Source organism: Dipodomys spectabilis, unplaced genomic scaffold (assembly GCF_019054845.1).
Source record: "Dipodomys spectabilis isolate Male_0828 unplaced genomic scaffold, ASM1905484v1 ptg000003l, whole genome shotgun sequence".
NCBI classification, from domain to species: Eukaryota; Metazoa; Chordata; class Mammalia; order Rodentia; family Heteromyidae; genus Dipodomys; species Dipodomys spectabilis.
Genome location: NW_024870680.1, coordinates 1,612,449 through 1,639,770, shown reverse-complemented (window position 1 = coordinate 1,639,770; position 27,322 = coordinate 1,612,449). Strand labels below are relative to the sequence as shown.

Below are 27,322 nucleotides of genomic sequence, written 5' to 3'. Positions count from 1 at the left end.
CCAAGCTGGGCAAGCCAGCTGAGTATTGTGATTCATCTCTGAATCACAGCTACACAGAGGCATAGATAAGAAGATGTTGGATCAAGATTGGTCTGACCAAAAAGTATGAGATCCCACCTAAAAGTAATTAATATACAAAAGGACAGAGGATATGACTCAAATGATAATGTACCTGCCTAGCAAGCCCAAGGCCCTGAGTTCAAAACCCAGCTCTGAAAATTTAAAAAGTAACTAAATAAAGCTAGTCACTGGTTGCTTACATGTGTAACCCTAGCTCCTCAAAGGGCTATGATATGAGAATCATGGTGCAAAGACAGTCTGAGCAGCAGTCTGTGAGACTTAAATTCAATTAACCACCAAAAAGCTGGAAGTGGAGGTATGGTTCTATTGGTAGAGTGCCAGTCTTGCATACTAAAGCTAAGGGTCAGTTCCCAGGCCGTGAGTTCAAGCCCTGGTACCAGCACAAAAAAATAAAAGTGTAAATAGAAAAATAATTTTAAAACCAGCCTTAATTTCACATATGAGGGCTGCAGAGTACAGAGGACACTTCCTAGGTGCTGACAGGGCCAAGTGATGGTAGGAAGAAGGGTTGTATAGCCCTTTACACAGAGGAGTTAGAACAAAGGGAGCAGAGTGATGTGGACAGCACAAGAGGTAGGGAAAGAAGAGGATTTCCTGTTCCTAATAGGAATTTCAGTCCACAATAACCTTCACGTAAGCATTTTCTCTATTACTGAAAAAAATATTACATTTTAACATGGTTTCATTATTGTTGTTACCCATGTAGTCCTTTTTCCAGATTTTTGAGAAAAATGTAGCTATGTTATTACTCTGGTGCTTGGTATTTCAAAAGGTTTATAATTACTTTGCTAAGCCATGTAAAGAGACCCAGGAGTAACCTTCTTATTAGAAGTAAAAAGCATTATCAACCAGTTTCTTAATAGTTCCAGCTAACATCTCTCTGTTAAGCAATAGTATAGACCCTGACCATTCTCTTTTGTGCTCTCTCTTGTGTTTACAAATCTTTCACTCTCAGCCTTCAACCTCATCATTCATTCACTCATTCATTCATAGTCATTCATTGGATTTTATTTTTGTGTTGGTACTTAGATTTGAATTCAAAATCTGGGCACTGTCCCTTCTTTCACAGTTTATACTCTACTACTTGAACCATAGCTCCACTTCCAAATTTTTGTTAGTTACTTGAAGATATGAGTGTCATAGACATTTTTGCCCAGGCTGGATTTGAATCATGATCCTCAGATCTCAGCTTCCTGAGTAGTTAGGGTAAAAGGTTTGAGTCATTGGCACCTGGCATCAACCTTATCACTTATTTTTCCACATTTATTTTTCACTTTCTCCTTTGTAGCACTGGCAGTAGATATTACCATCCACCCAGATGTTTGAGCTGAAAATTGCATGAGACTCTGAGTTTCTGTATTTTCCTATGATCCAGACCCAGTAGAGCCATTTAACCAAGACTATATCTTGCCATTTGATCACAAATATCCTTCACTCATCTCCTCCTTGACCTACATGTGTTATATTTTTTATAATGAATTTATTCTGTAATTTCGGTAACATCTCTCTGCTTGAGGCATCTACCAATGAACAGCAGAATAAAGTCCAAATTATTCACTTTGCATGGGTGACGGAGTTCTTCACAATCTGGCCCCTGCTCTAACCCAGTGTTCCTCATTTGTTCAGTTCCTCCCTGCCCCCACCAAGAAAAATAAAAATACTTTTCTCTGGTTAAAATGGGAACTTGATATCTTTTTAAAAAAATCTCTGGATGACCTGCTAAAATCTTAATGTTCAACTTAGAACTGACCTTATTAACAGATTTTTCTAAAGTCTAGGCTGGCTGGAGTGCCTCTTTCATCCATCCTTAGCACTCTGACCCTCTAACCTTTATCACTAGGTTCTCTAACAATTTCTTTTCTCTTTTGCTCTTTCCCTTGGACCTGTTCAGGGCAGGAGAGATTATTGGCTTAGCTTTGTCTCTAGCATTTCCTGTTGTGTTTATGTAGCAGAATTGCTCAAGATGAACTTTTTATTTGACACATTAAGCCTTAGATAATTTATTGGATAAGTGATTTTCTAGGGAAACTGGATTATGATTAGCTATAGCATTAACATAAATAAAAAGTAATTACATTTATTTTTGATGGTACTGTAGTTGGAACTCGGGTCTTACAGTTGTTGGATAGACATTCTACCACTGAGTCATATCGCAAACCTTTTTCTGTGATGGTTATTTTTGAAATAGGGATTTTTGTTTGTTTTTGTTTGTTTGTTTGTTTGTTTTTGTCAGTTATGGGGCCTGAACTCTGGGCCTGGGCACTGTCCCTCAGCTCTTGGCTAGCGCTCTACCACTTGAGCCACAGCGCCACTTCCTTCTTTTTCTGCTAATGTGGTGCTGAGAAATTGAACCCAGAGCCTCATGCATGCAAGGCAAGCATTGAGCCACCTTCCCAGCCCTGAGATAGGATTTTGTTTCTTTTTCTGTCCTTCTCTTCTCACTTGGACATATCTGCCTATTTTAGGCTTATTATCATAGCTGAAATTACAATATGTGCCACTAAAAAGGAGAAGAGGTCTGGGTCTGGCCACCACCACCTTGGCCATATAGTGGATAGTGGGGTCTGGCATCTTGTCTTCAAGGTGGGAGAAGGTGAAGCCATTTCCCAGGTGATCGGCATGCCTGGATCCCTGGAGACATGGGTGGGCACTTGGCTGATAGGTTATTGAACCTGTCAGTCCAGTGCCTGGGACTGGGAGTGTCCTGTGACCTTGCCCCCTGACCCTTTAGGCATAGAACAGCACAGAGGCCATACGGAGTGGCTCCATGTTTGTGGCCTGTGTCCTATCTCCTGGCTTTTCTCCAGGCACCATGGCATCCCAATTCAGCTCTCCAGAGGAGCTGAATTGCTTTGTTGGTATTGTTTTTGTTCTTTCTTTCTTCTCTGGCCTGTTTCCTAGTTGTGTTATGTGTATTTGTGGGCTGTAGGCCTTTGTAACAATTGGTTGCCTGCAAACTGCTAGTGCTCTGATAAAGACTCCAAGATTTGGTCTCTTGAAATGTGGTGAAATGTGGCTTCTATGAATTTTCATCTTAAACACCACCATGCTCAACTTCTTTCCAGTGAGATAGAGTCTCATGGACTTTTTATGCCTGGCCTGGCCTGGAAACAATCCTTCTTCATCTCTCAAGTATCTAGGATGACAGGTAGATATCATTGCACTTCTTTTTTTTTTTTTAAATTTTTTTTGTCCAGTTGTGGGTCTTGAACTCAGGGCTGGGCGCTGTCCCTGAGCCTCTTTGTGCTCAAGGCTAGTGCTATACTACTTGAGCCACAGCACGAATTCTGGTTTTTGAGTGGTTAACTGAGCCTCACAGGGACTTTTCTGCCTGGGCTGGCTTTGATGCATGAACCTCAGGTCTCAGACTCCTGAGTTGCTAGGATTACAGGCGTGAGCCACTGGCGCCTGGCCATTGCACTTCTTGAGGAGGAGATCTTACGAACTTTTCTGCCTAGGCTGTCTGCCTCCTGATTTTAGCCTCCCAAGATGCTAATATTACAGGCATGGGGCATTAGTGCTCAGCTTTATGAAGTAATAATAAATGGAAGAAAGCCCCTTCTCATCTGTAAAGCTAACTTAGTGCCTTAGCAATAAGAACAAGCTCCTAAAATATTAGATCTCAATTCTTGGTTTCAGAAATATTGTCATGTTCATATTCATTTGTAATAAAGCTATAAGACCTTCAACAACATTCCATTTTAAAACAAAAACGCGAGGTTTCCATTTCCTTAAAATAAACTTAATTGTAGGTAGGTTCTAACTTCTTCCAAAGACGTCTCTGCTCAAACTCTCATCTGAGAGTCCGTGTCTTTATTCTATAGTATTACTTTGCAATGCCAAAGGCCAGGTCAGAGTGAGTAATCAAGGTGAAAGCGAGGAGGGATACACAGGCATTTTCCTTATGAGGTCAATGAATTGGTTATCAGATGGCCAGTGATTCTATAGCTTCTCCAGTGGTCCTTCTTTACTGCCCCAAGCATTCTAATGTAAAGAAGAAAGGAAAGAGTTTATGTCTTCTAAATCTTTGTGAGCATGTAGATCTGGGGGCATGTGAGTGAATGTTTTAGTCCTGGGGCTTGAACTCAGGGCCTGGTCACTGTCCTTGAGCTTTCTTGCTTAAGGCTAGCACTCTACCATTTAAGCCACAATTCCATTTCCAGCTCTTCGGTTGCTTATTTAGAGATAAGAGTCTCTTTGGTCTTCTTAACTGGCCTGGATTTCAAACTATAATCCTTACATCTCAGTCTCCTGTGTAGCTTGTATTACAGGCATGAATCACTAGGTAACTGGCTTCCCATATAGTTTCTAATCCATATAAAGACCAAGGAAAGTGAAAAAGTAAAAAAGGTTTGGAGTTTAAGTTATGTACAAATACTAAATGACGCGAAAACAGTTCAGTTCACATAAGTACTGATAGCTCATACCAGTAATCCTGGCTAATCAGGAGGCTGAAATCTGGAGGATTGTGGTTTGAAGCCATCCTGGATAGAACAGTTCACTGGACTCCATTTCCAAAATAACCAACAAAGGAGCAGGCTAGAAGCATGGCTCAAGTGGTAGAGCATCAGCTGTGAGCAAGCAAGCTGCACCAGTACAAGGCCCTCAATGAAACTCTAGAAGCACCAAAAATGGAAGTTGAGTTTAATTTAACAAGCATGTTTTTGATACCCTGGTATCTATAAAATACATTAGATTCATGAGAATATTCTCTGATAAATGGTAGAGAAGAGTAGTCTGCTCTGCTCCAAGTAGATGAGTCTTAGTATCCAGGACAGCTCTTGCTTTGAAAAAAATGAAAGGGGAAGAATCAATTCCTAAAGGAGAAAGTTAAACAGGAGTAGAACCTAGTTAGTCTTTCAAACCTCAAAAATCAGAGAAGTCACTGTGCCTTCTCAAGGAGAAGCTCAGGGCTTTTCTCCGTGAGTGGGAAAAATCATGCCCACCATCTGAGAGATGACAGCCTAGGAAGGCCATATAAAGTGGAGGAACTCTGAATGTAAGCCCTTCAAAGGTGAAATAATGTAATGATTAAGAGAACTCTCTTTGGACTGAAACTGATGTAGAGTTAGCTTGTTAAGCATCTGAAGGGGAATTTCACTACATTCTCGGAACCTCAGTTTCCTCATCTATAAATTGTGATTGATAGTAGTCATTTCACAGACCTCAACAAATAGCTAGCTCTATCTAGGGGAAGATTGTTGGGACAAGACGTTATTTTATAGAGTCAGGTCATCTCCATCACAAAGTCATTGTGGAATTATGACTTTTTGTTAAATGATTCTTTTTCTTCTAAGTGTCACTGAAGTATGAACAAACTCTTGAGTATTAGGATTTTTTTTCTTTTCGCAGCAAACTGTATCCATGATGAATAAGTTTGCTCTATTTCTGCCATGTATCAGGACAGAGAGAGAAAAAGTGTGTGTGTGAAACAGGAAACAGCAGCCCAAGCAGGTACAATGAATAGTATGGAACTATAAAGTTGAGAGCAAGTGTGCATATCTGAATAAAGTCTGCTGAGGGAATAGTGAGGAGATTGCACTTTCAATTCTGCTGTCTTTGGGCATCAAACTTCTTTGAAAGAACCAGTCAAATGAGCCTGAACAAGCTTTAAATTGAACCAGCAAAGGGCATCGGTTATGCTTTAGGTTCCCAATGCCATTAACTGTGTGAGTGAACAGTCAGAAGAACATCATGAAGGCATGTGGCCTTTTAGGAAGCCATTTCATAGGCATTTTTAAAAATATGGATTGTGTATTTGGTTATTAAATAGTTGTTGTTTTGGGAGAAGATGCAGATGACTAAACAGAAACTGGAATTTTAAACTTTCAGTGTTTTTTTTCCTTCTGGTACTGGAATTTGAACTCTGGATCCGGCTATTGTCTCTGAACTTTTTTGCTCAAGGCAGAAACTCTATCCCTTGAGTCAAATCTCCATTTTTGGTATTATGGTAGTTAATTGGAGATAAGAGTCTTATGAAATTTACTGCCTGCATTGGCTTCCAACCATAGTTATCAGATCTCAGCCTCCTGAGTAGCTAGGCTTACAGACATGAGCCACCATCAGAGCCCAGTTGGAAAGTGCTTTTATGCTCCCTGATAAAGTACTTGTTTCTACCTGAGTTCTGACATAGGCATGTAAAACTTGTCCTTATGCCAATTTAATGGTTGAGTTGAGAAAGATCAGTATCTGTGTCTGAGTCAGAGGCTGTGAAATATTGGGAGGGTTTATTTGTGATTTGGTATGACATTTGATGAGGAAAGAAATGCTAGAAAACGATTTGTATTTGCTCATTTCTGTGGATTATATTTTCAGGAAACCAAAAGGACTTGTTGGGTAGCAATTTAACAACTTGTAGAAATTTATCATGTAACCTGTGGGAATTACTTTACCTCTTAACATGTACTGTTGTTAGATGTTTTTAAAAAACTGTGGAAGCTGGGCACTGGTGGCTCACGCCTGTAATCCTAGCTACTCAGGAGGCTGAGATCTGAGGATCACGGTTCAAAGCCAGTCTGGGCAGGAAAGTCCCTGAGGCTCTTATCTCCAATAAACCACTAGAAAACTGGAATTGGCACTGTGGCTCAAGCAGTAAAGAGCTCGCGCTGAAGAGCGCAGGGACAGCGCTCAAGAGTTCAGGCCCAGAGTTCAAGCCCCACAACCGACACAAAAGCAAAAAACAAAAAACACAAAAACTGTGGATTATTTAACTAAGCTAACTTGCAAGTATATATCCTCATTACCCAGGTACAGATGCCCTACTTGCCTTGTGGAGCCAAATACTGAGATTCACTGGGAAGGAACTTTTTGCTCAGGGTTATATTTACACTTTGTGTGAAGGTCTCATGTCACTATTTGTTTGGATATGACTTTAACTTTTTTTGAAGAATTTTTTCAAGTTTCTGAGTAACTTTTTCCCATTACCAAAGAAATTGACTTATCATTTTGCAATGGCGGCTTATATTAATCTTGCATTTTAGGGAGCAAGTATTTCATTTCATTTCATTTATTTATTTATTTTGTGATATTGGGATTTGAACTCAGGGCCTTGCACTTGGTTGACGTGTACTCTCCACATTGAGTGACACCCCATTTGAACTTGTTTTACATTTAAATATTTCCTGTTTATTTATTTTTTTCTATACCTTCAAATACAATGGCCATGACAGAATAATTGTCACTCCTTTTCCAAGGAATAATATGTATTTTTGGTAGTTGTGTTACTATAGTGGTTTAGAATGATAATGTTTTGAATATTATATATAGGTGAAGTTATTTATTTATTATATTAGGTGAAGTTAGTATTTTTATCTTTATTTTATTTTATTTTTTTAATTTTTATTTATTTTTTATTGTGAAAATACTGTACAGAGGGGTTACAATTACATGGGCAAGATAATGAGTACATTTCTTATCAAGCATTGTAGCCTCCTCCTTTGTTTCCCCTTCCCATCCCTTCCCAGCCTTCCCCCCCCCCCCCCCCCCCCGTTCCCCCACCCAATCCTCCCCCCCACACCAAAGTTGTAAAGTTCGTTTTCGACATGACAACTTGTACTTCTCATTGTTGCAACGGGTCCACCTGTATTCTTATTTAAACGACTTGTTTTTCCCCTTCCCCTCCACAAATTATACCCACATCAAATACAGTGAAAGCAGGGGTATACTATGGGAGAAGGACATACAAAGCAACAAAGAAATAATCTTATAAATGCGTTAGAAACAAATGCATAAAAAAAAACATTTGAATACATATCTTAGGGTTCATTTTCCTAACATCACCTTATCTGACCTTTTCTGCTTGACTCATACATATACTAGATATTGCAAATAAGGGAAACCATGGGACCTATGTTTCTTTAGGCTTGGCTTAGTGAAGTTAGTATTTATGACACAGTAAGCAGGCTTTCTCAGTCAGGCACATTTGAATTTGATCATATTATTTAAAGTTTGATAATGGATCAAAATTATGAAACATTTCTGAACTCTCGTTTGTTCTGTAGTGAGCAAAATGCATTTTGTTTTTATTTCTGTTTTATTGTTAGTACTGGGGTATTGAACTCAAGGTGTTGTGGTCACTTAACTTGCTCGCTACCACTTGAACTGTGCCACAGAACCTTTTGTTTTTGTTGTTTTTTGAATAAGGTCTCATGTATATGACCAGGCCATCTTGTACTGTGATCCTCTTACTTATGATTCTCCAGAAGCTTTTATTGTTGGGGTAAGGCTCTCTTTTGTCCTAGCTGACCTTGAACTGTGATCTTCCCAATCCCTGCCATCTGAGTAGCTAGGATTATAAGCATGACTTACCCTACTAAGGCAATAAAATGTATAATGTATCGATTTCATGGAGTGATTATAAAGATTAAATGAGATGATATATATTAAGTACCAGCAGAGTGACTAATACCGAGTTTGCTCTTAAGATCTACTTGTTATTACTTTTTAATTATAGGAACTTAAGAGATCTTTGCAATTGAATTCCTGAAAACACTATAGCTAAATTTCATCTCATATGAATATATGTTGTTGAATTAATATGGAGAAGCTAATAACTATATCTCCTTTGTGTGATTTCCCTTTAAAATCTTTTTTATTTTATTCTAAGCCCACCAGCTGCAATTTAAGCACATACCCTCTTTTTACTATTTCTGGATTGGCACAGGAGCTGACTTGGCATATAATTTATGTCTCATGTGTATACAGTATGTGGTGTATACAATTGCTATATATAGTTATTTTTTTTTTATAAAATGTTCATGGAATCAGATCCTAAGTCAGCAATTCTCTTTTTAAATGCAGCTGCATCCAAATGACTGGTTCCCTGGAGAAGAATTACTTTATTTTCCCCGAGGCCACATGAAGCAATGAGTATGAAAAGCAGCTGGCAGAAGGCAGCATTGCTCCAAGGGAGAGCTAGCTGCTTTCCCCCCCACAGTCATGCTATAGCGATGCTAGTGTTGAGCTCTGTCACAAAGGGTTGATGTGCTTGCATACCGGTTCCTAGGAGGGCATTTGGGTTTCCGGGTTCCCTGTGAGGATTAGAACAATGTTTTGCAAACTCCCACTCCTTTAATAAACAAGTTACGTATTATGCATCAGGAACTGCAGCAGCAACAGGACATCATCATCAGTACTCTTCCAACTTGTGCACCATGCAAGTAAAACAACAAGGGGCATGTGACAGAATAAAGATCTGGTAACGATTCTGAGCCTTGAGTCCAAGGACTGCATAAACACCATGTGATATGAATTTCACCTGGGTGAGCCTGAGCCATAAAATACATGCGAAGTGAGTGGGGGAGAAAGTATTTTGATGAAAGAAATTTTATAATTTCTTTTCCTTAAAATATCCACAAATCAAAAATTATTTTTTCTATATGTGGAAGAGAGCAGCTATACTTTTTTAATTTTAATTTTTTATTATTCTTCAATAGTTGTCCAGAGGGGTTTCAATACATGTCAGTTTGTGAGTATAATGCATCTTGACCAATGTCACTCCTTTTTTCATTCTCTGAAATCTTTCCCAATTTCACCCATCACCTCAAGTTACCTGCTCCATTTTCACATATGCACATTGAATATTATGACTGTATTTGCCCTCTGATTCTGTTGTGAACCAAATCTCAGTCTTGATGGAATTAAATATTTAATCACCTTTAATCTGGCATCACACACCCATATATCTCTAGGCAATAATTCATTCAGTTGTGCTAACCAAAGTCATAGAAATTCATCTGGAAATATTTTCTTCTTCTGTATGTGATCCATCATTTAATGTTTTTACTAACTATATATGCTTCTAATCCACTCACATTCACCCAGCTTTACTAGGCAAGTCTAATCCATTCTGTCATTATCTTTCTTCAGAATGACTGTAATAGACTAGTAAGTCTGCATATTCACCCAATCTGGTTCTCTGCCAATCCATTCTCCAAAGGGCAGTTGAGGACCTTTTAAAAATGCAAATTTGATTATATTCTTCCCTGAGTAAAACAGTTCAGCAATTTCCCATTCTGAATATGATTGTGCATGATCTGACCCTTGTACTTCTCTGCAGTTCCTCCACACCCCGTGCTCCTGTTTACCGTCTCCACTACAGAGCCAAGACCTTCTTCCTTCTGCCAAATGGTTTCAATGTCTCTGCCTTGAATACTATTTTCTTAAATTAATTTTTCTTCACTTTATTAACACTATTAAAGCCTTCAGTCTCTCTGCTGACATATTATTGTAGTAATATCTCCCATAAACTCCATGACTAGGTAAAATCCATTAAATGCACATTCCTGGAACCCATTTTCTTCTAGGTCAGAATATTTGTTACAGCTGTGTGTTTGTATTTGCTTTGTGATCACTTGATGAAAGTAAATCTTTTAACTATACTGCAAACTCTGTGAAATCAAATTTCTTTAACTGCTGAATTTCCAGAACCTGGCACTATGCGTGGTACATGGAGGCATCAATTAATATTTGTTTAGTGACAGAACAAGTGAACTGTTATTGAATCCTAAGGATTTTGGATGTTGAAATTGTGAATTATAGTCAGTTGACCAAATAAGGATCTGTAAGCATTTCCCCTAGGATCAAATATTAAATTTACCTACTTTCTTTCTATCTAGTCTTGAATTCTACAAGTGGTTGCAAACTAGGAGTGGACAGATTATTGTTTAAAGTTTATAGTTATGGAAAATGGAGAAGTAGCAATAACATATTTGTTAATTTAAACCATCCCTCATTTGTATTAGTTTCCAATTATGACAATGAATGGAAGAGCTGAATTCGTTTTTCTCTATTTATTACATCTAAGAGATTTTGGGATGATGATAAGTTTAAGGTAATGTATAGATACTTTCCTCAGATAGACTTGTGGCTAGAAATGGGTACTCTGAACTTGATTTTTTATTGTGGTGGTTTTTTCAGTATATAAATTAAAAAATCATAGAATCAAAATTGAAGCAGGATTTGGAGTGTCAAATTTGGAGTGTCAATTTCTTTTTTTTAATTTTTATTTATTTTTTATTGTGAAAATCTGTACAGAGGGGTTACAATTAGATGGGCAAGATAATGAGTACATTTTTTATCAAGCATTGTAGCCTCCTCCTTTGTTTCCCCTTTCAATCCCTTCCCAGCCCCCCCGCCCCCCCCAAACCTCCCCCCCCCCCAAAGTTGTAAAGTTCGTTTTCGTGGAGTGTCAATTTCTTAGACCATACCATTTCCTATTTTCAAGAAATGCCATCAGTAATCAAATCAGAAAGTTTGGAGATAGATATTTGTAGCCTCTGGGAGTGACCAAAGTGCATAGAACTTTGTAGCTCATGTTTAAATTCATCAGAGGGCATCACCACACTGGAGATACCCTTTTTACATCCTATAGTTCTCTGTTATTCCATATCTTATGGTTAGCATGTTGAGTTCAAGAAAGAATAGCTACTAGATATTCATGGATCTATCAGCATAGGATCTTATTCTTTGGGGTTAATATGGCTCCTTCCATTGTCAAAGATTCATCCTAGAATTAGCCAAGACTACATCTGAGCTTGGTAAGACTAGTTAAGGTCATAATAATGCTATGTGAATTTACCTAATCACCTGTTAAATATCTGGTCTTTGCTTGTCTGTTTAAGTGGTATACTATTACAGAATACCATAGACCACAAAGAAGACTGAGTAACATAATTATATTTATTACAGTTTAGAATGCTGGGACACCCAGAATCAAGGTCCCAGAAGATTCAGTATATGGTGACCATGTCCCCATGTGGCCCTTTTTTCCCACATGCAGTTGGAGAGAGAACTTTCTTGCTTGCTTTCTTTTTCTTTCTTTCTTTCTTTTCTCTCTCCCTCACTCCTTTTCTCCCTCCCTCCTTTCCTTCCTTCCTTCCTTCCTTCCTTCCTTCCTTCCTTCCTTCCTTCCTTTCCTTCCTTCCTTCCTCTTTCTCTTTTTTTGTGCCAGTTTGGGGGTTTGAACTCAGGGCCTGGGTGCTGTCCTTGAGCTGGTTTGATCAAGGCTAATGCTCTACCACTTGAGGCACAGCTCCACTTCCAGCTTTTTTGTGGTTAATTGGAGATAAGAACTTCATTAACCTTATTGTCCAGGCTAGCTTTGAACCATGATCCTCAGATCTCAGCCTCCTGAGTAGCAAAGTTACAGGTATGAGCCACCACTGCGCAGCTTCTTTCTTTTCTTAATAAGGCCTTAAATCTCATTATGAGGGTTCCATCCTCATGACCTAATCTAACCCTAAATATCTCCACTTTCAAGTACCACTACTTTGGATACAACTACTTATGACTTCAAGACAGGAATTTAAGGATGAGGAAGATACACAGACATTCAGTCCACTCTAAACAGAGAAGGACCTGGCCATACCTATCCTGTTATCTGGTATCTGGTTTTATACCCAGAACTTATTCTATGTTGAGCCCACACACTTATACACAGAAAATCAGTAAGTATTCTCTCTCTCTTTCTATCTCTCCCTCCCCCACCTCTCTTTCTTCCCTCCTCCCCCTCTCTCAAAGCATCAGACCTAGGGCAGGGACCATTACGTAATCTTTTCCCAAAGAAATTCAAAGCTACTTCTGGCAGAAAAAGAAGGCAAAGATTTAATGGACCCCAGGGATAAAGTGAATGAGTGTCTCTCCCTGACCCTTTTGCCTGCTTGACATGCCTCCGTTCTTCCATTTATTTTGTCCTTTTTAAATAAAACATGGAAACTGGTCTATTTGCAAAGTGCTCCTCTTGATTTTGGAGATGAAAAAGTGAACAAAAAAGACATATCCTTTCTAATTTGGGGATTTTTTTGGTTTTCTTCTTTTCTTTGTACTTGTTCTGCTCTCTCCTAACTGATTCCAGGAAGAAATCAGTTTTTCATCACTTCATGAATGGGTTTGCCTTGGGTATGTGGGATGCCTGGGTAGCTTAACTTTATATTGCTTGTATAAAACTTTTTTCTCTCTTTTTTTTTTTTTCTCTTTTTGTTCTTATTTGGTAGTTAATTTTATGACTGTTGTTTCTCTTCTTCTAGCATCTACATGTCCTTTAGTTCCATGTTAAATGTTGAAGAGGTTTCAGTCTTCTTATAAATACATAGAAGCATGTATCAATAGATGTGAGAAAACTAACCACCCATCCTAAAAGTATCAGAATACTTAGTGGTCCTCTTCCAACTCTGTCCAGCCTGATGATAAATGGGATTTATGGGATCATCTAGTTTCAGATTAGGTTTATGTAGAAAGTATTGAAAAACTCTCTGAAGGTACACTATCAGTGATTTAATTGAGAATGTATGAATCTTGCCATTGGTCTACACAAATCTCCTCAGGAGATTTCAATGGTAGCCCGGGAGAACACTGGACTAGGTGATTTCTTTATATTCTTTCTGCCTATAACATTCAGTCACTCCAAATGTAACCTTTATAACAAATATACTAAAGATGTCTTCGCTATGAAGGCTCAGTTTACTTCCTCTTATCCTATTTTGTTTAATTAGTTTTTCTGCTAAGGATGCCCAGACATCACAGTGAAGATGCTTTTACTGTAGGTGGTCATGCCTAAGGCTTCCTTTAAGGAGTAACATTTATTTTTCTCCTTTCCTGCTGATTCTCATCACCTATAGCATCATCTTCATTCTCTTTCTCCTGCTAAGTTGATTTCTTGTTCACCCTTCACACAGAGTCTAAGAGTGATTAACCTTTTAAAACGTCAGTCTAGTCATCAACCCTCTGTATTTCATCATGATCTTTTCTTTCATTGGGTATACCACATGGAAAACTTCTTCTCCCAGTCTGCTTATTTTACTTCTATTAAATCAATCTCTTTACAGTATACATACATACATATATATATATATATATATATATACACACACACACACACACACACACACACACACACACACATATACTTAAAAAGCTGTTTGTATTGTTAAAGTTTTACAACAATCCTGTGATTTTTAGATATCATTGAATTTCAGTTTACACATACAGAAATCAAGATGCAGAGAATTTCCTGACAACTAGGCTATCACGTTCTGAGCACCAGAATATGATGCTTTGGTATAGCATCATTTTTCCTTTTTGGCCACTGTGGTAACTACCTAGCTTGTATGTCTACCAAAGCATGCTTATCCTTGTATTTTGACCATTTGTCTTTTGCTAGCTCCTCAAATACAGATGAAAAGCTTTGATTTTTTATGATTAAAATAATCATTCTCCTTAACTAGTTATACAAGTTTTAATTCAATGTGTCAATTTATGAGTATGATATATCTTGATCAATGTGATTCATTCATAATTCTCCATATCTCACAACTCTACCCATACACTCCATTTCACACAAATATATTGAATATTATGATTGCACTTTCCCACCTTTCCTGTTTCCCATCCTTTCTTTGACTTCAACACCTTCACCCTGACACCACATGTTCCAGCTTCCTGACATCTTTTTGTTAAACTATAAGTTGTTCAAAGGAGCTGCTCCCCTGGAATTTTCTCCTACATGTATTACACTTTAGTTAATATGTCAATGTACCATGGATGTGGAGGGAAAAATGTGGTTGGAATGTAAACTAGTGCAACCACTGTGAAATGCAGTTTGAGATTTATAAAAAAAAAACAACTAAATATAGAACTACTCTATAATCCAGTGATATAATTCTTGAGCATTTTTTGAAATGATAGCAATCAGAATGTAGTAGACACTTGCACATTCATGTTTATTGCTTCACTGTTCACCATAGCCAAGTTATGGAAATAGCACAGTTGCTTTTAAATGGATGAACAGATCAAGTAAATATGATATATATGTGGATATATTCACATACATATATGTATATTTATCACATCTTATCACATTTGTATATATATTAATTTTATTAATCTATCAAAGCATTCATGATTGAGATGTGCTTGTATCCCATCTCTAAATCCTTGCCCTTTCTCACACTTATCCATGATTCAGGTATTGGGCTTATCCATGATTCAGGTATTGGGCTTCAATACAGCTCTTCTGCATTTATGATCCTTTTCTTTTTTTCTATCTCTCTCAGAATGGAGTAAAATTTACCCTGTGAAGCCCTCAAAAGCACAGAATGTGTTTTTTACCAACCCATTCCCATATGCCAACTTAGTGAAGAGTGGAGCTCTGCCATGATGATCATGTAGTAGGATTGTTTTTAATGTTAGTCCTGAAATAATAAGTATGAATCTAGAGGTTTCCCCTTCTTTTTAAACTCTTTCCTGAGATGTTTTTCCTCTATGTCTTAATAGCCATATTCTGTCAGAAAACAAAAACTAGCAACTGAGCTACCTTAAGTAAATTCCTTTATTTTATGAATCAAGTTTACAAATTTTCTAAGAGATGACTGCTTATGGTTTCTACATCTGTACTTTTCCTTGTGGCTTCTTAGTTCAAATCAGAACCGGTGGTTATAGATAGAATTAGTGTCTCATCTAGGAGATGGTATTTGGTTAATGATAAAGAAGCACTGGTGCATTTTGGAGGAAGCTTATGAAGTTGGTAATCTTATAGTGAGTTTTATTGCACAGAGACATGGTAAACAGATTGCAGTGCCTGTAGATCGATGGAGTAGAAGTTCTTCTCTCTTTCTTCTAATCTAGATGGATGCAGTCCAATGTATGATTCTGCATTTTTCTGCACAACTCTGGCCTGTGCTCCTTGAGGGGACCACAAGCAGATATTCAGGTTAATTCTGGCTTTGGTAGTTAGGAATGGAGTCTCTAGTGCTTGAGTACCTGAGGTTCTCTCTCATCAGCCTCAGGATCCTGGGCAATTTACTTTCACTGTGCCTCCTTTTCATTGTCAATAAAACAGTAATAGTATCTATTTCAAGTAATTATTGTGTAGCTTATGTTAATATCTAACCCTATTTAGAGCTGTCTCTAGGATTTGGTAGGTTCTGTAGAAGTCCATGTTACCAAATTAAATGGACAGCATTAATGTGAGTACAAACGCCCATTCCCTTCTTTGTTACATGAGGAAAGGAAGAAGAATCTGCTCGTCCATGACTTTTCTACCTTTCTCATGTGTGGTATCTGCCTGTAAATATTTTTCTTGTTCATTTGTATGCATGTGCTACTCATTACTTAAATTTTCTGCATCATGGAGCCTCCAGTGGGTTACCATGTTAAGGTTAACTGAAGGTCAAATGAGAAGGCAGACTTTTAAGTCTCAAGCTTCACCTGTGTACCAATGCTGCTATAGAAAACTACCCAGTGGATAAGAAGATACCATTTCCATCTTGTATGGAAGTTCTTTAGGATATTTTTCGGCAGTGTAGTATTTGAAAATTCTTTTGTGTCTTTAATCATTCTCATATGATTAAAACATCATTTCTCTATTAAACTAATCTACACTAACAAATGATAGATTAATGCAACAAGAAGTAGCCTTTTAGCTTATAATTACTCTGTGGCTATCAGAGTGAAACATTAATGATTCAGCTTATGTTTCTTTACTGTGGCACAGGGGTTTGGACACAAGGACTTGCACTTGTCATGGAAGTGCCCAACAGCTTGAACTAACCCCTGACCTTTAATGCTTTAGTTATTTTTCAAGTAGGACCTCATGCTTATGCCCCAGCTGCCCTGGATTGCAGTCTTACAATTCTTGTGCAGCTGAGGTGACAGCTATGATTCCACACTCAGCTTTTATTAATTGAAATCTGGGGTAGATGCATCTTATGAACTATTTGCTTGGCCTTGCTTCAAGCTGAGATCCTCCATCCTCCTGATCTCTGCCTCAGAGTAGTAAGGATTACATTATGAGTCATTGTGGCTCAATTGTGCCTTATACATAACCTTCAAGGCTTCTGCCTTATTTGAGAACTTACACTGATATTTACCTCAAATTTCTTCATATTTATTCTACATTGTAAAACTCCAATATCTTTATATACAAAGAAAACTGTATGTGAGTACAGTAAAAATATAAGACCAAACTTGCCATCTAGCTTATCATGAATAGGAGACAATCTAGAGAAACTCGATGAGAAGAGCGGATATTAAAATCAAGTAGGTGACGTTGCCTGACTGACTATACGAGGCATAGAGACTTGCTCTTCCTGTGCAGGGCAAAGCTGTTTAGCAGGTGTAAATAAAGACACATTCACAGCAACAAGAGAATAGGTCTTTGACTGGCTCTGACAGACTGAGTAAGCAAATGGCTTGTCTGAATGAGATTCAGTAGTAGTCAGTGCTTTTCATTTCTACCAATCTCTGTAACATCTAGTGTGGGGAAAATTTTTGGTGGGGAGGGACAAAGAAAGATGAAAACTTTGAGATTGGGAGTACTGGATTTGTATAATGGCTCTGCCATTTAAAATGACACGTGGCCTTACAAATCATTTCTCTTTTCTGAGTTTTCTTTCTTTTTTTTTTTGAATAAGTTTCTTATTGTGAAAATCCTGTCCAGAGGGGTTACAATTACATGAGCAAGGTAATGAGTACATTTCTTATTAAGCATTGTTGCCTTCTTCTTTATTTTTCCCCTACCATCCCTTCCCTCCCATCTCCACACCTAAATCCCCTCCCCTCCACCTAAATTGTAAAATTTGTTTTTCTTTTTTTAAAGATGTATTTATTTATTGAAGTTCATTTTTTGGCATAGCATTTTGTACATCTCATTGTTACAATGGGTCAACCTGCATACATATTTAAACAATTTGTTTTTTTCAGCTTAAAACAATAGAATGGAAGAATGACAGCCTCTTCAGTAAATGGTGCTGGCAAAATTGGTTAATCAGTTGTAGAATACTAAAGCTAGATCCTTATATATCACCTTGCACCAGAATCAACTCCAAATGGATCAAAGACCTTGGAGTCAAAGCAGACATTCAGAAAACATTACAGGATGGAATAGGAGAAACCCTAGGTCTCCTTGGCACAGGCCAAAATTTTCTTCAAAGAGACTCAGAAACACAACAAATCAAAGAAAGGTTGGACAAATGGGATTGCATGAAACTTCAGAGCTTCTTCATGGCAAAGGACATAGCTATCAAGATCAATCCCACAGATTGGGAGAAGATCTTCACTAATCATAGAACACACAAGGGTCTCATATCTAAAATATACCTGGAACTCAAAAAATTAAATCCCCAACAACAAATCTTCAAAGAAACAACTGCCTGATAAGAGGGCTAAAGACTTAAAGAGAAACTACTCTGAAGAGGAAAGAAGGATGGCCAATAGACACATGCAGAAATGCTCAACCTCCCTAGCCATAAAAGAAATGCAAATCAAAACAACATTGAGATACCACCTCACCCCAGTTAGAATGGCTATAATCAAAAACTCTAATAACAACAGATGCTGGAGGAGATGTGGCCAGAAGAGAACGCTACTGCATTGTTGGTGATTGTGTAAACTTGTTCAACCACTTTGGAAAGTAGTATGGAGCTTCCTCAAAAGACTCCACATAGAGCTCCCCTATGACCCAGAAATCCCACTTTTGGGCATTTACCCAAATGATCACCAACAAGAGCATGCATACTAAAGCTACCAGCACAATTATGTTTATTGCAGCATTATTTACCATAGTTAAGATATGGAACCCCCTCAGTAGATGAATGGATCAAGAAAATGTGGTATACATAAACAATGGAATTCTATGCCTTCATCAGAAAGAATGACATTGCCCCATTTGTTAGGAAATGTAAGGTCTTAGAAAAAATTATTTTAAGTGAAGTAATCCAGGCCCAAATAAACATAGGTCCCATAGTTTCCCTTATTTGCAATAACTAGTATATGTCTGAGACAAGCAGAAATGGCCAGATAAGTTGATGTTAAGTGAAATGAACCCCAAGTTAAGAACTCAAATGTTTTTTCTTTCTTGCTATTCTGTCTAACATATATAAGATAGCTCTTTGTTGCTTTGTATGTCCCTCCCCCATGGTAGAACCCCTGTTTTCATTGCATTTGATGTTGGTATAATTTGTGGAGGGGAAGGGAGAAAACAAATTGTTTAAATAGGGATACAAGTGGACCCATTGCACCAATGAGATGTACAATATGTTATGTCAAAAATGAACTATACATCTTTGGCCTGGGGGAGGTGATGGTGGGGGGTGGTGAGAAGGGGTGGAGGTGAGGGGGTGGGGAGATGGGAAGGGATGGTAAGGGGAAACAAAGGAGGAGGCAACAATGCTTGATAAGAAATGCACTCATTACCTTGCCCATGTAATTGTAACTTCTCTGTATAGTATTTTCACAATAAAATATTTATTTTTTTAAAAAATTGTTTTATCCAATCTGCTGCCCAAATTATATCAGAATCAAATACAGTGAAAACAGGGGTTATACCGTGGGGGAGGGACATACAAAGCAACAAAATAATCACGTGGTAGCTTATAAATATGTTAGAAACAATAGAAAGAAAGAAAAAAACCACTTGTGTCTTTATCTTAGGGTTCATCTCACTTAACATCACTTTTATTTAACCTTTTCTACTTGTCTCAGACATATGCTAGTTATTGCAAATAAGGGAAATGATGGGAGCTTATGTTTCTTTGGGCCTGGATTACTTCACTTAATATAATTTTTTCTAAGACTTTACATTTCCTGACAAATGGGACAATGTCATTCTTTCTGATGGAAGCATAGAATTCCATTATATATATATATTTATGTAATATATACATATTGTATATATATTATATATATATAAAATTTTCTTGATCCATTTATCTACTGAGGGGCATAGGGGTTGGTTCCATATCTTAACTATGGTAAATAATGCTGCAATAAACATAGTTGTGCTGGTAGCTTTAGTATGTATGCTCTTGTTTGTGATCATTTGGGTAAATGTCCAAAAGTGGGATTTCTGGGTCATAGGGGAGCTCTATGTGGAGTCTTTTGAGGAAGCTCCATACTGCTTTCCAAAATGGTTGAATAAGTTTACACTCTCACCAACAATGCAGTAGGGTTCCCTTCTGGCCACATCTCCTCCAGCATCTGTTGTTATTAGATTTCTTGATTATAGCCATTCTAGCTGGGGTGAGGTGGAATCTCAGTGTTGTTTTGATTAACATTTCTTTCATGGTTAGAGAGTTGAGCATTTCTTCATGTGTCTATTGGTCATCCTTCTCTCCTTTTCAGAGAAGTATCTCTTTAGGCCTTTAGCCTTCTTATTTATTGGACACTTGTTTCTTTGAAGATTTGTTGTTGGGGAATTTAATTTTTTGAGTTCCAGGTATATTTTAGATATGAGACCTTTGTCTGTTGTATGGTTAGTGAAGATCTTCTCCCAATCCATGAGCTTTCTATTGATCTTGCTAGCTATGTCCTTTGCCATGAAGAAGCTCTGAAGTTTCATGCAATCCCATTTGTCCAACCTTTCTCTGATTTGTTGTGTTTCTGGGTCTCCATTAAGAAAATTTCGGCCTGTGCCAAGGAGGCCAAGGGTTTCTCTTATTCTGTCCTGTAATGTTTTCAGGGTATCTGCTTTAACTCCGAGGTCTTTGATCCATTTGGAGTTGATTCTGGTGCAGGATGATATATTAGGATCTAGCTTTAGTATTCTACAACTGATTAACCAATTTTTCCAGCACTATTTATTGAAGAGGTTGTCTTTCTTTTATTTTTTAAGTTCCCTTATTGAAATTAGGTGGCTATAGGTCTATGGGTTCATTTCTGGGTTTTCAGTTCTATTCCATTGGTCCTGAGGTCTGTTCTTGTGCCAGTACCAAGCTTTGGATTACTATGGCTTTGCAGTAGAGTTTGAAATTTGGTATTGGTATTCCTCCAGCACTGTTCTTTCTCTTAAGGATCATTTTTGCTATTCAGGGTCTTTTATTGTTTCATATGAATTTTTGGATTTCCTCTTCTATTTCCTTGAAAAATGAGGTTGGCTCTCTAAGCATAAAAGAAATGCAAATCAAGACAACAAGGAAATTCCACCTCATTCCAGCTAGAATGGCTACAATCAAGAAATCGAATAACTACAGATGCTGGAGGGGATGTGGTCAAAAGGAAACCCTACTGCATTGTTGGTGGGAGTGTAAACTTGTTCAACCACTCTGGAAAGCAGTATGGAGGTTCCTCAAAAGATTCCACACAGAGCTCCCTTATGACCCAGCAATCCCACTTTTGGGCATTTACCCAAACGATTACAAACAAGGTCATACCAAAGATACCAGCACAACCATGTTTATTGCAGCATTATTTCCCATAGCTAAGGTATGGAAACAACCCCTATGCCCCTCAGTAGATGAATGGATCAAGAAAATGTTATACACACACACACACACACACACACACACACACACACACACACACACACTGGAACTCTATACCTCCATCAGAAAAAGTGACATTGCCTCTTTTGTTAGGAAATGGAAAGACTTGAAAAAAATCATTAAATGAATTAATCCAGTCCCAAAGAAACATAGGTCCCATGGTTTCCCTTGTTTGCAGTGACTAGTACATGTCTAGGACAAGCAGAGTAGGTTAAAGGCAACATACATATGACCATATGAGATGTTAAGCAAAATGCACCCGAAGACAGAGACACTAGAGGTTTTTTTCTTCTCTTTCTTGCTAGTGTTTTTAATGTACTTACAATATACTATGTGATTCTTTTGTTTCTATTGTATATTCTTCCTGCATGATATAACCCTTGTTTTCACTGGATTTTATGCTGATGCTCTGCACCTTGTATATATATATATATATAATTTGGGGAGGGGAAAGGATATTGCAGAACACTTACATGAGGATGCAGGCTGACCCTGACCCATTGTGACAATGAGATGTACAGGACAGTATATTGAAAATGAACTTCACAATGTTGGTGTGGGAGGGGTGGGAGGAGTTGGGGAGGTAGGGAGGGAAGTGATGGTAGGGGGAAAATAAAAGTGGAAGTAACAATGCTCGCTATGAAATGTACGCATTACCTTACTCATGTAAATATAACCCCTCTGTACAACATTTTTAAAATGAAAAATTAATAAAAAAGAATGAATATCAGAATTATTGGAATATTGATAGGTATTGCACTGAATGTGTAGATAGCCTTGGGAAGTATTGCTGTTTTCATGATGTTGATCCTTACAATCCAGGAGCATGGTTTTCCACCTAGTTCTGCTTTGATTTCCTTTTTCAAGTTTTTAAAGTTTTCATCATAGAGGCCCTTCACTTCTTTGGTTAAGTTAATTCCTAGGTATTTTATTTTTTGTGGGGCTACTAAGAATGGAGTTGATTTCCTGATTTCAGCCCAGCTCTTCTCATTGTTGGCATACAAAAAAGTCATCGATTTTTGAGGGTTAATTTTATACCCTGCTACTTTGCCAAAGTTTTGAATCAGCTCGAGTAATTTGGGAGTGGAGTCTGTACGATTCTTTAAATACAAGATCATGTCATCTGCAAAGAGGGACAGTTTTACTTCATCTTTCCTTATTTGGATCCCTTTTATGTTTGCATCTTGTTTTATTGCTGTAGCTAGGCATTCTAATACTAAATTGAAAAGAAGTGGAGAGAGTGGACATCCTTGTCTTATTCCTGAGTTTAGAGGAAATGGCTTTAATTTTTCAGCATTAAGTATAATGCTGGCTGTAGGTTTGTCATATACAACCTTTATTGTATTGAGGAATGTTCCATGGATTCCTAATTTTTCCAGAGCCTTCATCATAAAGAGGTGTTGGAGCTTGTAAAATGCTTTTTCTGCATCTATTGAGATAACCTTGTGGTTCTTATCCTTGCTCTTGTTGATGTGAATTATGTTAATTGATTTGCATATATTGAACCAACTTTGCGTCCTTGAAATGAATCCTGTTTGATCGTGGTCTAAGATTTTTGGATGAATTGTTGAAATCAGTTGGCCAAAATTTTGTTGAGAAGTTTTGCATCAATGTTCATCAAAGAAATGTGTCTATTGTTCTCTTTCTTTGATGAGTCCCTTCCTGGTTCAACAGACATAGAATGAGTTCTGTAGTGAACTTTTTCTTTCAATTTCATTGAAGAGTTGGAGGAGTATTGATGTGAGTTCTGCTTTGAAGTCCTTGTAGAATTCTGCTGTAAATCCATCTGGTTCTGGGCTTTTCTTAGATGAGAGGTCTCTTATTGCTGTCTCTATTTCAATGCTTGTTATGGGCCTGTTAAGTTGGTTTAACTCATCTTGGTTTAGTTTTGGCATGTCGATATTTGCTAGGAAATCATTCATTTCTTCCAGATTCTTAAACTTATTAGCATAAAGGTTTGAGATATATTCTCTTATAATGTTCTAGATCTTGGTTGTTTCTGTGATGATGTTTCCATTCTCATCTCTGAGTTTATTTGGGTGTGTTCTCTTCTTTTTCTGATTAAATTTGCTAAGGGTCTGTCAATTTCGTTAATTTCTAAGAATCAACTCTTTGTTTTGTTGATTCTATTAATTTGTTTAATTCTGATTTAATTTTAATTATTTCTTTCCATCCACTGGATTGGGGTTTAGCTTGCTGCTCTTTTTCAAGGAGGTTCAGATGTCTCATTAAATTGTTGGATTCAATTTGTTGATGTAGGAACTCAGTGCTATAAATTTGCCTCTGAGTACTGCCTTTGCTGTGTCCCAGAGGAGCTGGTAATTTGTGTGTGCATTTTTGTTGTATATCATGAACATTTGAATTTCCTTTCTAATCTCTTCCATGACCCACTGGTGAATCATCAGTGTGTTGTTCAGCCTCCATGTGTTACAGGACTTTCTTTAGTGGCTTTTGGTGTTGAGTTCTAATTTTATTCCCTTGTGGTCTGAGAGAATGCAGAGTATAACTTTAATGTTTCTAAATTTGGATAAGTTTGCTTTGTGATCTAAAATGTGGTATATTTTGCAAAATGTTCCATGTGCTGCTGACAAAATCGTGTATTCTGATGCTTCTGTGGGAAATATTTGATAGATGTCTGTTAAATCTAGTTGATCTATGTTGTTGTTTAGATCTGTGGTTTTGCTGTTGAGTTTTTGCCGAGTTGATCTATCTAGTGGAGATAGTGGTGTGTTAAAGTCCCCAAAAATTAATGTCTTTGGATATATGTGAGATTTGAGGGAATGTAGTGTTTCTTGGATGAACTTGGGTGCTCTGTTGTTTGGTGAGTAGATATTTAGAATTGTAATATCTGAAAGAGAGATCCCTTAATTAGTATGTAGTGACTTTCTTTATCTCTTCACACTAATTTTAATTTGAAGTCTATTTTATCTGATATTAGGATTGTAACTCCCGCCTGCTTATGGGAGCTGTTTGCTTGGTAGATTTTATTCCAGCCTTTCACTTTCAGAATATGTTTGTTTTTATGGGCATGATGTGACTCTTGAAGGATCTTGCTTTTTCATCCAACTAGACCATCTATGTTGCTTAATTGGTGAGTTAAGTCCATTAATGTTGAGAGTTAGGACTGAGAGGTGTTTGGTAGTTCCTGACATGTGAATAATTCTGGACTGCTTCACGAATTTGCGTGTTATCCTTGTGCAGAGGCCATGCTAATCTTCTCTATATTGTTCCAATTTTAGTATGTATGCTGCTGAAGCAAGCACTGAGCTTACTTTCATCTGCAAATGTTTTAAGACCACCTCCAAAAAGAGTGTTTAAATAACCTATTTAAAAGACTTCACTCAGTGAAGATGCTCAGGATTTGCTAAATAATTTTGATTCTCCTAAATATTAAAAAAATATATTTGACAATTGGCTTTTTTATGTCTAGTCCTCAAATTTTTAGAATAATAATGTTATCCCTAGCTTCAGTGTAGATCCTTTCTGGACATCCCAGGGGCATCACCCAGGTGACCACTCACAAAATTTATGCTTTTTATTTATATCTGTGCTAGGACTCCAATATGAACTAGACACATGTTGGCTATTGAGTTACAGAAATAACTAACATAAACTGGAGCAGTGGCTCATACATGTTAATTTCAGTTTTGCTAGAAGCAGTTGTAGTAGGAAGATCAAAGATCTAGGACAACCCAAAGCAAAAATATAAAACCCTATCTAAAAAAATATCTTAAGCATAAAAAATCTGGGAATGTGCTTTGCGTAACAAAATCCTTGTTTAGTAGTGTGAGGGCCCTAATCTCAAATCCAAGACAGATATATGGTGTTGGGATAGGGGATAAAACATTTATCCATATAGTTCAAAGAGGAGAGGCAAGTTAACAAAAAGCTATGGACATATTTATTCAATTGCAGTATCAATAATTTTTTATTTTAACATACATGTGTAATATGTCTTATATTTTTGTCATTTTATGCAGCATGAAAATGGTTAGTACCATTATAGGAAGCAGTCCATTTGCTTTGAAGAGGGCAAAAGAGAAAAACCTCAGAGAAACTTCCCAAAGTAGAATATGCTTAGTGATCTGGAAGGAACAGTGAGAAGGCCAAAGAAGGAGGACAGTGACAAGGAAGGGAGTGACCTGAGCTCAAAAAACACATCTACGAGTAATGTGGTCAAGGGCTTAGTCATCACTATACATAGCAGCAGCTTGAGGGGTAGAAATGGGATGAAACTTGAAGCTGAAGTGACAGGTCTGGTCTCGTTGAACTAGGTTAAATTGCCTGCAGTTTATTTGCAGAACAATAAGAAACAAGACAAGATCTGACATGAGTGTTTTGCAACATTGATAGATTTCACTGTGGAGGAAAAAAAGTAATTGCTGCATGCAGCAGAATAAAGAAGGAACATATTGGAAACCGAGTGTAAATGTGCCTGTCAGGAGTGCAGTAAGGAGCTGGAGAGTTCAGAGCAGAATTCTCCTGGGCAGTTGTCCTGTAGTTTTCCTAATTCCTATCAGAGCAGGAAGTAGCTTGCTCTGGGCAGGAAGCTGTGGCCCCAGGGGTTGGACTACTAACCAGAACTTACCCTAAGTCAACAGAGGCTATAAGTCCATTACCATTTCTAAGCAAGTTTGGGCTCCTGGCATCTTTCCCATGTGGCAGGGTAGGGGGGCAAATATAGCTACAGTTTGAAATTGTGAATGCCCCATTATATCAGAGTGTCTGAAAAATCCTCTTTCTTCACAAACATGCACTGAACAAGCAGAATCTGTTCTCAGTAGGAAGCAACACTGCTGCTGGAGTTGGCTGATGAAGTTGGAAAGAAAGCAAGGAACAGTTCTGCTGCCTACCAAGCTGGCTTTTCCAGCTTCCTGTGAAAGGCCCATCACATCTCTCTTCTCTACAAACCAGTGGAGAAATGCTGGGCATTCGCATTCTCCATTCCAGTTGTTTCAAATTAGACTTCCCCAGGAGCTGAATTACCTTCCTGAGTCTTTCTTGGTACTGTGCTACTCTGTCATCTAAGGAGTTTCAAATAAGATTCCCTAAAGACAAGCATTGTTCTTCATCTGTTATAAAATAAGGCCTTTGCAATGCTGTTTACAAAAGAGTTGCTTTGTTTGGTTTCATAAAAGTGGTGGGTAGGGATAACATGCTGGTAACAAAAAAGAAAAGAAACCCATCTAGAAAAGAATCGTTTCCAGTAATTCTCTAAGAACACCTTACTTGAAGTCCGTTATATTTGAAGTCATTGAGGTTGGCTTGCTAGGGTTAGGCCAGAGAAAAGCAGAAATCACAGGACATGGATTCCAACAGAAGTGGGACCGATTTTTTTTGTCGCTACTCTGACATCATAGACAAATCACTTTGTGTTCTCCAGAACTCAGTTTTCCCATTCTCAAAAAGTAAATGTGGACAAAAATATAATGAGCCATTAGAAATAGGACTTTAATGAATCAAAAATCATTGAGAAAAAATGAAAATACTCCTCTGTGTCCTATTTCCATAAATCATTTTAGTAAGTATCAACCCATTAATATGGCAGGTAGGTTGCAGTGTGGGTGTAGGATTTGGTGAGTTTTCCCACCTGGTGATATTCCAGGTTTGGGAGGATCTGGATAGGCAAAGTATCTGAAGAAAGGCTCATAGGAGCTTGAGGATACGGAAACAGCTATATGGAAGGAACACACACACACACCCACACACACACACACACACACACACACACACACACAAGAAAAAGAAAATTAAGAGTGAGCTGAAATCATAAATGCTTATCTTTACTGTTTTATTTGCTGTGAGTCCTTAATAGGAACAGTAGAAGCATGCAGATTACATTAATTAGGGAAATTTGAGGAAGATTTACAAAAGGAAGACTAAACTGAGGGTAGGGTATAGAGAAGTTGCTAAGGATAGTACAGTATTCCAATTCTAGTAAAACCCAAGTCTAGTTACCATCTCTAAAGGCAATGGGGCATGGAAGA

The 27,322-nt window shown here is 37.7% G+C and overlaps 1 protein-coding gene and 1 non-coding gene across 4 annotated transcripts in view; both read right to left on the bottom strand.

Moving 5' to 3' along the window:
- Grm5 (glutamate metabotropic receptor 5) overlaps positions 1-27,322 on the bottom strand; it is a 506,808-nt gene that overhangs the window by 184,168 nt on the left and 295,318 nt on the right. The window lies entirely within an intron of this gene.
- Positions 24,492-24,598, bottom strand: LOC122116984. Its single transcript, XR_006149048.1, has one exon. It is a non-coding gene; the product is annotated as a U6 spliceosomal RNA (small nuclear RNA).